This window comes from Lissotriton vulgaris, chromosome 6 (assembly GCF_964263255.1).
Source record: "Lissotriton vulgaris chromosome 6, aLisVul1.2, whole genome shotgun sequence".
Classification (NCBI taxonomy): domain Eukaryota; kingdom Metazoa; phylum Chordata; class Amphibia; order Caudata; family Salamandridae; genus Lissotriton; species Lissotriton vulgaris.
Window position 1 is genome coordinate 1,502,766,886 of NC_141694.1, and position 11,789 is coordinate 1,502,778,674.

Consider the following 11,789-nt stretch of genomic DNA (forward strand, 5'->3'; position numbering starts at 1 on the left):
GGGGTCAGCTCTAAAATACCAAGTTACTGGTTTGTCTGAATACATTTTAGCATTGGCATTGACTAATTAAAAAAAAGTTGTCAGTGTCCCTCAACGCATGTGTGTACATTATTGTTATCCTGCAAGATGTGTAGTCTACACGGCTACCCCAATGGGTCTCCAGGCTCAGGAAAAGACAACAGATGAGAGCCACATCAGACAGCTAAAAATGCCATGTCTTTAAATTCTTATGAAAAGTAAGTAAGGAGTGGCAGTTGCTAAGAGTGACTGGAAGAGAGTTCCAGAGTTCCGGGCCCAGATAAGAAAACAAGCGTCCAATCATACGCGCAAGTTGGGACCTGGGCGTTGCGAACAGAGAGAGGTTAGATGATCTGAACTGTTGGGTAGGCACATAGGGTGTCACCAGATCTTGAACTCATGTGGAGGCCAAGCCATGTCGGGCCCTGAACATTAGCACAAAGCGGTGAATTTAATACGCTTACCAATCTACTTAAGCCAATGCATTTCATGAAGTAGAGGAGAGGGTGAGGCATGACTAGGCAGCTGGAAAAGTAGTCCAGTTGCTGCCTTCTGAATGATTTGTAGGCAACAAATCGAAGATTTGTCAACAACCAAGTACAGTACATTGTCGTAATCCAGTCTAGATATCACCAGTGCTAGGATCGCGGTTCTTTGGGTGGCTGGAGGAATTAGCCAGAGGATCTGTTTGACCCACTTGAGAACAGAGAAGCATGTGCTAGTGACCTTGGTCATCTGTGGTTTTAGGGTGAACTTGTTGTCGAGAATAAAGCCAAGATTGTTAACCTTGGTCGCTAGAGTTGGTATGGGCCCAAGTGAATCCGGCCAATGATTGGCTTCCCAGAACTCCAGATTTCTTCCCAGAACTAGGACCTCAGTTTTGACACCGTTGTCCTTCAGTGCATTTTTATTCATCCAAAGGGAAACATTCCTCAGACCCAGATGGAGTAAGGAGGGATCTTGATGAAAAGATAACATGGGTGTCATAAGCGTAAGTTAAGAGAGTGAGCCTGAACATCTCAACAACATCTGCCAGCGGACAAACTTAAACATTGAAGCTCAGTGTGCTCAGCATGAATCCCTGAGGAACACCTGAGGACAGAGCAGAAGTTTTAGATCTAACATTGGCTGAGAAGACCTGGAGAGTTGGGCATGCTTTTCTAAGATCTTTGAAAAAACAGAAAGAAGGGAAACAGGACAGAAATTCAACTAACAGGAAGGGTCCAGATCACCTTTTTTTAGAAAGGGGAGAAAAAGGGCATGTTTCCAGTTCTGCTGGACATATCTTTCACACAAGGAAGTATTGAGGAGTTTAAGAATAACAGTTAGGGCAACATCGTCAAGAAGTTTTAGTTTAGCAAGAGGAAGGGGATCTAATGGGGAGCAGGATTTATATAATTTACTATAGTTCTTAGAGTTGCCATGTCCAAAGATGGCCATGTTCATATTTTAGAGGACACCACTGGCTTATTAAGCGAGGAGTTTAGCTCCTGGTGACCTTCAGACAGGGCAGCAAGCTGTGTAAGGATCTCCAAGCTTGCAGCATCAGCAGCTAGTTGATGGTGAATGTTATCAACTTTGCTTTGAAAGAACATAGCTAACTAGTCACACTGATATTGAGAAAGAGTAGATGGAGGCAGAGTGTTACTAGCCGGTGAGAGTTCATTGACTACTTTAAATGGAGTCTTCTGACAATGTTGGGAGCGTGTAATGTTCTCAGTGAAGTAAGTTGCATGTGCCGATAAAACTGAGCGCAGCGCCGCTTCATGGACACCGCACTCGGTATCTTTATATATTTCCTAACTTCAACACTGAGCGCAGTGTCCTTGAAGTGGGCGCTGCTCTCAGTGCTAAAGTTTAGAAATATATCAATAAACCGTGCGCGGTGTCCGTGACTCGCAGAGCATTTCCCTTGCCGGAGCGAGCAAGGGCACCATATGTTTGCAAAGTTAATTACAAACATATGGTGTCAAGTTTGCTCCCGCAAGGGAATCGCCAAATGTGCACGAGTTGCCATTGAAAGCAATAAAACGAGTGCACGTTTTTAGGACGAAAAGCGAGTTGATTCCAAAAGATCTTTTTCCTATGAAGCACATGCACACTGCATAGGTGAGACCTAAAAAGGCGCTTTCTGAATCAAGCACGACCTTTTTGCCATTTTGGTGAAATTCTGTTCAGCAGTTCAAGCTGTAGCCGTGTCTAAAGTTTCCTATGGGAAATTCATTTTTCAACCTCTTTTTTTTTATTTCTCAAGAACTACTGAATGGATTAACACCATTTAACAAAAAGAGTTTTTTCTGAAACAGGGGATACCCTTTTGCCAAATTTGGTGTAATTCCGTTCAGCAATTCGGGCTGTAACCCTGTCTAAAGATTCCTAACAACAATAACATGGAGAAAACACGTTTTGAGACCCCCTTTTATCTCAGCCCCCACTTACCAAATCACCCCAAACTTTCAGGATAGGAGCTGACTGAAACACCCCACAAGTTTTGAAAATTTCGTGTAGATTCGTCAACAGGTGCCAAAGTTATTGGGAGAACAAAAAACACTTTTCCTATGGAAACTAGGTCCTAACTATAACTACCTACTGCCACTCGCCAGTAGGTTATATATATATATATATATATATATATATATATATATATATATATATATATATATATATATATATATATATATATATATATATATATATATAATCCGGCACTCCGCTTGGTAGAAAGAGTTGGATTTATTTAGCACACTGTGATCGCCTACGCGTTTCGAACCAGATGGTTCCTTCTCACGGCAGCGTTTAACAGTTGTCCTACTTCACTTTCATTATTTATATATGTAAAGCATAATGGTGCATTCTGGGATATGCAGTTCTGTGCAATTTTTAACTTACTCCAAAGTGTTTTCGTATGTGCAGTCTTGTCATAAATTTACAACTGACGTTTAGATCACTGCATCAACAAAAATTCATGTTTTCGTTCACATTACAATGTATATCCAATGTGTTCATATTTACGGCTGAGTGCCCGACTACCAATTGGTACATTTTTAAGCATGCACATTTTCCCATTTTATGCAATATTATGGCGACTGGGCAGTGTTTTGTGCTGTACACATATGTGGATCCCAATTGTCCTCATTATAAGGCTATTTGGTTTAGCACTTCATTTATGTGTGCAAGCAGTCTTTATATCTAGGGCTGAGTGCCCTTGCCACTGCCATGTATCAGTCACCACTAACGCCCACTTAAATTCACACCGATTAAGAAAAGATTATTAGCCATTTGTTCCACACTGCAGAGACAGTCCATATCTATTATTGATATTCATATTTTCCATATGTTGCAGTTTAAGCAGTACATGTTGTTTCATAGAAAATGTCATTCAGTAATCTAGAGATGGAAATAAAGTTCCTCATCCCCATTCAATCCAGTGGGTTGTTTTGTTTTGAATCGTATGATTAGTTTGGATTCAAGTCTTCGTAGTTTTAGTTTCCTGTTTCCGCCCCGTTCGTGCTGCTGGATCATTGCCAGGCCAAAGAATTGAATATCCTTCCATGTCTTATTGGTATGGCTGGTGAAGTGTTTTGCCATTGCATACGCAAGACCTTCATTTTATATAGCACGAATGTGCTCCAGGATTCTCTTTTTCAGGGGGCACGTGGTACTTCCAATGTACCTCTTGCCGCAGTGACATTGAAGCATGTATACTACGAAGCTGGTCTCGCGGGTTATGTGTTCCCTTATTGTGTAGATTTTGTCTGCTGGATCTTTTATAGTCTTCGTGTTTTTTCCTATCTTGCAGGCCTTGCAGGTATTGCATTTCACAAATCCTTTTTTTCTTTTCTGTTAGACAGTTATTTATTTTTTTGATCTCAAAGTGGCTGTGTACCAGATGATCCAAGAGGTTTGGAGCTCTCCTATGGGTTATTAGCGGTCGTTCTCCTACATTTTTGCCTATGTCCGGATCTTTTTGGATCAAATGCCAGTACTTGCTTAATATTTTTTGAATTTTGTAACTTTCCTTGCTGTATGTGATGATCATCCTTGGTGGTTCAGTTGTTGTGTTTGTCTCGTTGTTGTTTCTCTTTTCGGACTTTGTTGTAATGTTTCAGCTCTTGTTTTGTTTCTCCTTTTTGGATATCTTGGTATTTGTATCCATGTTGTGTAAACCTTTCTTTGGTTTCATCAAAGTTCTTTTCCATTTCACTTTCCTCTGAACAGTTTCTCTTCATTCTTAGGAGTTCTCCATATGGGATACTTTTCTTCAGTTTCTCCGGATGGAAACTACGTCCATGCAGTAGACTGTTTGTGGCTGTTTTTTTCCTGTGTTTTGTTGTTTGTATTTGGTTGTTCTTCACATAAACCTTGGTGTCCAGGAATTCCACCTCTTTGTTGCTGAAGGTATATGTAAATTTTAAGCCTACTGTGTTGTTGTTTAGTTCATCAAAGAACATTTGAAACTCAGATCTTGTTCCTCTCCATAATAAAAAGAGATTGTCAATAAAACGTAGCCATAGCGCTACATTGGTCATGTGGTGGTCGTTTTCTTCTCTCCAAGCTATGCTCCTCTCCCACCACCCCATCATGAGGAAAGCATAGCATGGAGAGAAGGAAACTCCCATCGTAGTTCATCATCTTTGCATGTATACCCTTTTGTTGAATAGGAATACATTGTTATAGAGACATAGTTTGATCATCTCAATCAGCATTTTTGAATGTTCACGTTCTTTGACTGGTTGTTGCTGCAAGAAATATTGTACTGCTTTGACGCCTATCTCATGCTCAATCGAGGTGTACAGTGAGATGGCGTCTATCGTCACTAATAGATATATTGGGTGTGCATCAAAATGCGCAAGAAATCCCCTGTGTCTTTGATATATGAACTCAAAGTTGGCACTATCAGGGATAAGAAATGGTCCACATACATAGAAATGTGTTCATACAGGCTGCCACAACTGGAAATAATAGGTCTTCCAGGAGGTTTGTTGAGTGTCTTGTGGACCTTGGAAAGGAAGTATATGGTAGGCTGGATTGGATACTCTACCATAAGGAACTTCCTTTCTTCCTCTGTTATCAGTTTTTAAAAATATTGTTCGTGCATCAGCAATCACTGATTGTATGAGAGTAAGTATGTGTTAGCATTTGAATAAGTAAGGTGTTGTGTGTATAACTGTATATAGTTGAGGAAATGGAAGTGTGATTGATTCTTTGCATGACTGACTAGGTGTGTGAGTAACTCCATGGGTGAGTGGCAGTGTGTCAGTGTCTCTATAGGGGGATGAGTGCATATGTTAGTGTTGTTGAGTGACTGTATGTATGAGTGATTCTATGGGTGAATAAGTGATGTTTGTGTAAACCTAGTAATCAGTAAATGCGTAAGTAGTAACTGGTATTGTTGTGTCAATGTTTTCCACAATGGTAGTCTGGATTTAACACTGGGTGTATCAAAGGTTATATTAGAGTGTAAGGAGGTGCATCATATTATCACATGAATTATGTCATCAGTGATGTCACTGACCATGTCTTGAATGATGTAATATGTGACATCATCAGCAGTGGATTGCGGGTGCGCTGTCCAACTAATTATATAGGTGCAATTTCAAAGGTTTTTTAAATTCTAATTCCTAACTATATATGACCTGAAACCTATTGTTTTTTCAATGAATTTGCAAGGTTTGTAAAATGCTAATTCCTAACTATATAAGGCGTGAAACCTATGTTTTTTTCGGTGAATTTGCAAGTTTTTTTAAATGATAATTCCTAACTATATACGGCCTGAAACCTAAGGTTTTTTCAGTGAATTTTAGAGGTTTTGTTAAAGATAATTTTTAAATATACTAATAATTAAATTTCTTTCTTTTTATACACATTTTAGTTTTTTATAATACATCTTATTTACATATTATTTTTCCCTTCTTTATAGTTCACATTTTATAGTACAATAATTTTAAAGCTAAGTACAAAAAGAATCTTTTCATTTTTTTTTATTTTCAAGTTTTTTTTATATGATTACAAGGTCCGCGCACAGTGAGAGCTCCGTAAGCACACCGTTAACTTTCTGTACGCTTACCCCGGTAAATTTTTTAAATTTCAAAAACATAATATCAACGTATTTAATGTAGATTTTAAAGGTAGACAATATCTGGTATAATGAAGAAAATGTTTTTTTAAACTTGTAAGAACAGTATATTACTTTTTGAAGTAATTACAAATATCGCGAGGGTATGTCGCACGTGCATGCAACGTGAGAGCTCCGTCCGCGCACCGTAAACTTTTCAAGCGCCTACCCCCGAATGTTTTATAAACGTAAAAACTTTATATCTACTTATTTATTGTACAATGTAAAAGTACACATTATCTGTGATAATAAAAAACATGTTTATTTTAAACTTTTAAAGACCGTATATTACTTTATTAAAGCAATAACGAATCTCGCGAGGGTGCGTTCTACGTGAGCGCCGTGTAAATATAACGTAAGCGCTTCGTAAGATGACGTAAGCGCTCCGTAAATAAAATGTAAACGTAACGTAAGCTTATGTAAGCGCTCCATAAGCTTACGTCCAACCATGTGACCTTAAAACAAATGATTCTATTGGTTTATAATACTTCCTACTCCAATTGTTGAAAGACCCCTCCTATGTTCATCATTCTTCTTTGGCTTTCAGAGAAGCAACACCTTTTTTTCTACAGCTCCTAGCTACAGAAAAATATTTCAAAATGGCTGAACATCCAGAGTCTGTCCATTCTTCTAATGAAGACTTTGTTGAAGAGGACCCTCGCCCAAGTAAGAAGAAGGAGTCCATAGTCTGGAAGTTTTTCAGCTTTCCAGAACATCAGAAGAAAGTAAATGCACCACTGGTAACATGCAAGATCTATGACACAGTGTTATCCAGAGGAAATCCTAATAAAAAATATTCATTCGGAACCCACAGCATGGAACGCCATGTAAAAACTATACACCCCAACAATTGGACTAGAGCTGTAGTGCATAGATCTTAGGAACAGGACTCTCCTCCTAGTACATCTACAGCAAGAACCGGAGTACCACCAATGCCATCTTCAATGGTGGCGAACATTCAGCCGGAACTGAAGAATTTAATGATGCAATGCATACATTGCAGTAAATTAGTAGCCTTCGGACAACAGTCCATTGAAGTAATTTTGCAGAAGAACAGGAACCACAGATGCAGCAAATAATTTTTTCTTTCAATTTCATAGTTTGTTCCTGTTGAACAATTGTTTTCTTTAAAAAGTTAATTTTTTTGCATTTTTGCAGCGAAAAAAAAAGAAAAAAAATAGTTATTTTAAGAACTACCTCTACAGGTTAAAAAAAGAACTACATTTCTATGTTTATATGTAAAAGTTTGTCATAGTAAATGTCAAAGTGCAAAACTATAAGGATGTGGTACAGCATAAATCTATAAGGTGTTTACCTATAGTATACTGTATTACTTCAAAAGCACTGAAATGTAACGTTTGTATATAAATATGTTACAACTCTATGGGCCAGATGTAGGTAATCTCGATTTATCTACTCTTAACCCCTTCCATGCTCATGACGAGCTGAGCTCGTCAGGTACAATGGGAATTCAAAAAGTCCAGCAGCCATGTGGTTAAATACCGAATCATACCAATTCAATATTTAAGAGTAGGTAAATGGGATGTAGGTAATTTCTCTTTTGAAATTACCGAATCGGTATGATTCAGTAATTTTACCGAATCGGTATTTACCGATTCGGTAATTACCATTGATTCCTAAGGGCCTTGAGGCCCATAGAAATCAATGTCAATTACCGAATCAGTAAATACCGATTCAATAAAATTACAGAATTGTTAAGGGGGACAGGGTGTCACTTTGACACCCTGTTGCACCCCTGATTCTGGCTTATGTGCCATGTGACACACATACACACAGATGTGCATGTACACAGGAATTCGTTATTTACCACCAAATAGTATTTGGTGGTAAATAACAAATTCTTAAGGGCCTGTGGCACTGTTTTCAGTGCCACCTACATCTAGATTTACCGATTCGGTAAATTTACCGATTCGGTATTTTACCGAATCGGCAAATTTACCGAATCGGTAAATTTACCGATTTTGTAAAATTTAGGGCCCCTACATATCAAACACCAAATACCGGTCGGTAACGGCCGAAAACAGCTGTTACCAACTGGTACTTGGTGTCCTACATCTGCCTCTATGCTTCAATTTGCACTATTAATAAAACTGCATGAATTAATTTATATGTATTAAGGGTAATTTATAACAGCCTTGTGTGACTTTTACACAACTATTGCTTCACCTGCGTGATGCAACAGTGGTACAAAAGATATACCATAAAGTATGCTTTTTACAATCTGATGTACTTGCAAAGTGCATCATATTGTAAAACAATACACCAAAACAAGGCTTTCCTGCATACATAGGGAATGTACAAATGCAGGAATACCACCTAAAAATGAATAAGTAAAATTTATATTGTTTCATTCAGTCACTCTTGGATTTATACTACATAAAAAACCTGCACTGGTTTGCAAAACAAAAAAAAGAGGTGTAAACAAAAGTGAACACAAAAGGGAAGAGGTGTGAGAAACAGACAGAAGGAAGTGCACTGGGGGAAGTGGAGTGCCAATAAATGAAGGCTTACTAACAGGTAAGAAATGGATGACAGAGTGAAGGAAGGAAAATAAAAATCAAACAAAAAAAATTAAGAAAGAGGGAAACTGACTGAGGTAAAGAGGAGGAGTGGTAGAAAGAGAAAGCAAACAAGATAAAGTGTAAGGGAGAGAGATGTAGAGAGAGAGAGGAGGGGACTGAGAAAGAGTGAGGCAGTTATTCTGTCACAATAACAGAGTGATAACAATCTTATTTTTGTTTCTCATACTTACCTTATAATTAATAATAAAAACTTACACACTGTTGAAAAAAAAGTTTTTTATTTGTTATACTTACCTTCTAAGATATAAAAAAGTTAAGGAAATTATTTTTTAAAAATATAATATCTGTACAACACAAGAAAAAAATAAATTGTAATGCATGCAATGTATATTTCACAATACAAGAAAGAAGGAAGAAGATTAGGAGACGGGAAAGTTAGATGGCACACGCAGAGGGACAGATGCCACAGGTAGAGGGTAAGATGGTGCAGGCAGAGAGTGAGATAGAACAAGTAGAGGGTGATATGGTGCAAGCAGAGGGAAAGATGACACAGGCACATGCCAACATCTAAGCCAGTGGTTAAGAACCTGGGAGTTTGGTTGGACGCGGATCTTAACTTTCAGTCCGACCCAAAAAAGGTGGCAGTGATGTGTGTGGGCTTGTTGAGATGCCTCCGCCCTATCCTGAGGTTCTTTAACGCGCCTGTGCGGCAGCTCATTATCCAGGCTACAATATTATCGTGCTTGGACTATACCAGCGTCTTATTTCTAGGCGCAAATAAAGCTGAGATTTTGCGGCTCCAACGAGTACAGAACTCGGCAGCCCGCGCGCTTGTGGGACTCCCACGTAGATGTTCCGCTAGAGCCACTATCAGTTTAAAATCTTAAAAGGCATTAGTCCTAAACTACTTCACCCTCTTTTAACTCCCTATATTCCCCAACGTAGCCTGCGCTCCTTGGGTCAACATCTGGTGACCATACCCAGGATTAGACTCAGCCGTGTTGGAGGCCGTTCTTTTCGGCTACTGGTGGCTAAACTGTGGAATTTTCTGCCTGTCTCCATTCGTAGTATGGACGACTTACTGTTATTCCAGAAAGCTATTAAGACCTTCCTTGTTCCACTGATTTAGGGTTTCCATTTTTTTCAGCCTTTCCTGTTATCTGGTACAATTAGACGGTCAGCGCCGAGATGCCCCTTAGCTGGAGCAGCTGTGCGCTTTAACAAATTTTAACATAACATAACATAACATATATTGTGCAGACAGAGGGTAAGATGGCACACACAGAGAGAAACATGGAACAGCCAAAATAAGACATAGCACAGTCAAAAGAGAGTTGGAAATGAGCGTGACACAAGGGGAGTGACGACACAGAGGGAGTGAAGAAAGAGTGAGAGAAGGGGACTGAGTGAGGGAGCAAAGGAAGATAAGTGATGGAGTGTGGGTAAGTTAAAGAGAGTGAGTGTGAGTGAAGGGACAGAGGGAGTAAGGCTAACAGAGGGACAGTGAAGGAAGAGAAGTGAGGATGTCAGAGTTCAGAGGGAGTGACAGAAGGAGTAAATGAAGTGGAGTAACGTGAGTGAGGGAAAGTTAATGAGTAAGGGAGCAAAGGAAGGAAAGAGAGGTGAAGGAGAGTGAATCAAATGGACTGAGAAAAGGTAAGTGGGGGAGAGAAGAAAGGGGAAGGGGACTGAAAGATGTGGAATAAGGTGTACTGAGGGAAGCAGACTAACGAAACAAGGGTGAGGTGGGTGAGAGAAGGACAGTGAGGTTGAAGAAAGACAAGTGATAGAGGGTGGATAAAGTCAAGTGAGCGTGAGACAACGGGAGTGAGTGATTGAGAACACACAGTGAGTGAAGGAAGGAGTGAGAGAAGGGGACTCAGTGAGGGATCAAAGAAAGGTAAATGAGGCAGTGTGGGTGAGGGAAGAGGAGTGACAGAGTGAGGTGATGGAGGGAGTGAGGCCAAGAGAGAGGGAGCGATGGAAGGATAGACAGAAAGAGAAATAAAAATGTTTTTTTGTCAGTTGTACTTACCTTATAAATGAAATATCTGTGGAAACGAAAATACAAGAGACAAGGCAGGAGATTAAAAGTCACAAAAGGGTACTTACAAATAAAGTGAAAGATGAAAAAACAAAAAGGGAAACAAAGAAACGGTGAAGGACAAAAAGAGGGAAAAAGAAATAAATAGAGAGCAAATAACTAACAGGATAATAACGATTCAGAAAAGGGGGTGGTGCTGAACAGAGTGTCTGAATTAAGCAGACCACTCTTACCCAGTCAAGAGATCAGGGCTGAATCCATCACCGTTATTTAGCTCACTGCATCACCCCAGTTCTTAACCTGGCTATATGCAAATTAGTCCGACCCCGTGCCTCATGGGAACAGGACAGACCAAACTACCAAGCCAATTCTTCACTGGAAAGGAGACAAGCTTCCGAGGACCGGTTTCTGGCATTTCAGTCATCTTCGGCCCGGCTTGCTTGAATCCTGGTGGTGCAGTGAGCAAGGGACTCATGTCTGAGTATACCCTGCCACACCTGTAGTGGCCAAAAACGATTCAGAAAAGGGGGTGGTGATGAACAGAGTGTCTGAATTAAGCAGACCACTCTTACCCAGTCAAGAGATCAGGGCTGAATCCATCACCACCCCCTTTTCTGAATCATAACAGGATAATAAGGCAGATAGATTCAGAGACACAGAAAGAAAGACAAATGAACTGAAAATGAGTAAGGGACTAAAGGAATGGGAGTTAGCACAACTACATGAGGAAAGAGGAGTAAGGGAAGGGAAATGAGGGAGAGGCAAGGGGGAGTGAGTGGGGTGCGTTAACAACAGTGAGGTTTAGAAGGTGACTGAGGGTGACTGAACGGAACTGACAGAGTGAGGGGACAGAGGAAGTCAGGGTAAGAGAGAGGAAGTGAGGGAAGAGGAGAGAGGAAGTAAGACAACAGAGGGATTTTTGAGGACATGTGTTTAAAGTGGTGTAAGGTGAGTGACAAAAGGGAAATTAGTGAGGGAGTGAAGGAAGGAAAGAGAGGTGAAGGGGAGTGAAGCAGATGGACTGAGAGAAGGTAAGTGGGGGAGAGAACAAAGGGAAAAGGGAGTGAAG